Raw genomic sequence first — 1,883 nt, 5'->3', positions numbered from 1 at the left:
CGGATGAGGGTTCCGAGCCCCGGCCGGCACGGCGAGGGCTGAGGCCCGAGCAGGATGGAGGCAGGGGCTGTAGGGAGAGGGGGCGGGCTGGAGGGCGACGGCGAGTGGGGAAGAGAGGGGCGCGGCGCGAGGAGAGGTCGGAGAGGGTGGCGGCGGCAACGCGGGTCCGGATGGCGAGGCTGACGGTGGCGGCGCAAGGAGGTGCGCGGAGAGCGTGGCGGCGGCGGCGCAGCGTGGGAGTTGGGGCGCGATAGATGGTGAATGGGTGGAGGGGGCGAGCGCGTGAATGGATAAGGCAGGCGACGTATGCCGACGGCTAAGCCGTCGGCATAGCTGCCGATGCCACGTGGCACCTATGCAAAAAACGCATGTAAAAAAATAGCTATGCCGGCGGCATTGCCGTCGGCATAGAGAGCCGCGGATCGGTGATGTGGCACCTATGCCGACGGCTGCCGTCGGCATACCTACGCCGCATCTATGCCGACGGCTTTGCCGTGGGCATAGTTATATTTTTCATTTTTTTAGTTCTTTTAATAGTTTATATTTTTCCTTCTTTATGTTTTTTATTTCATATAGATTTTTTACTGTTTTTTATAGTTATAATTTTCCTTTATTATGTTTTATAATGTATTATTATTTCATATGGATTTTTATTGTTTTTTAACCACTCGGCCCTCTCCTCTCCGGGAACCACACAGAGGGGAGGGGAGGCGCCGAACTCGAGCAGCTTCGTCCGCCGAGGCCGTGAACTGGTCGCGGGTCTGGGAGCACATGGTCGCCGCCTAGCGGGCTCGATGTGGTGCTTAGTAGGTCAGCTGAGTGAAGGGGGAGGGGGGTCGTCGACAGTGGGGGTTGGGGTGGGGGCGGCGGTGGATCAAAGTGTGTCGGAGGGAGATGGTTTGCGCGGGGACACCTGGGAGCAACATCCGGGCCAAACCCACAGCTACATCCACTCCGTGTAGACCCGACGCGTCAAATTCCCCCTCCAGGTGCCGGCGGCGGCGCCGTCCGGGGCGGGGGCCACACCACGGAGACGCGTGCCACCTCTTAGAACATGCCACAAAACCACCCCGCATGTATGAGGGCCCGGTACGATGCTTCGGTGGCATTGCTACACCCCAGGGCCTCTGTCCCGCCTAACCCTGGAGCGGTTGACCACGAGATTTAGCCCTTTGACTTCACACGGATGGGCTTTGACCAATGGACCTCTCCACCTGTTTGTGTCAGGTCGGCCCAGAGGGACACCGGGGAGCAACATCCGGGCCAAACCCACAGCTAAATCCATTCCGTGTAGACCCGACGGGTCTGTTGCCCCCTCCCTGTGCTGGCGGCGGAGCCGTCCGTGAGTGGGGCCAGGCACTGGAGATGCGTGCCGCCTCCTCGGACATGCCACAACACCACCCCGCATGTATGAGGGCCCGGTACGACGCTCCGGTGGCATTGCTACCCCCAGGGCCCCCGTCCCGACTAACCCAGGGGCGGTTGACCAAGAGATCTAGCCCTTTGACTTCCCACAGACGGGCTTTGACCAGTGGATCTCTCCACCCGGTTGTGTCAGGTCAGCCCAGAGGGACACCTGGGAGCAACATTCAGGCCAAACCCACAGCTACATCCACTCTATGTAGACCCGACGCGTGAGTTTCCCCCCTCCAGCTGCCCGCGGCGGCCCCATCCATGATGGGAGCGACACCCAGGAGACGCGTGCCGCCTCTTCGGACATGCCACAACACCACCCCGCATGTATGAGGGCCCGGTACGACGCTCCGGTGGCATTGCTACCCCCAGGGCCCCCGTCCCGCCTAACCCTGGAGCGGTTGATCACGAGATCTAGCCCTTTGATTTCACACGGATGGGCTTTGACCAGTGGACCTCTCCACCCGATT

The sequence above is a fragment of the Triticum dicoccoides genome, chromosome 2B (genome assembly GCF_002162155.2).
Source record: "Triticum dicoccoides isolate Atlit2015 ecotype Zavitan chromosome 2B, WEW_v2.0, whole genome shotgun sequence".
NCBI lineage: Eukaryota > Viridiplantae > Streptophyta > Magnoliopsida > Poales > Poaceae > Triticum > Triticum dicoccoides.
Note: the sequence above shows the minus strand (reverse complement) of the source record.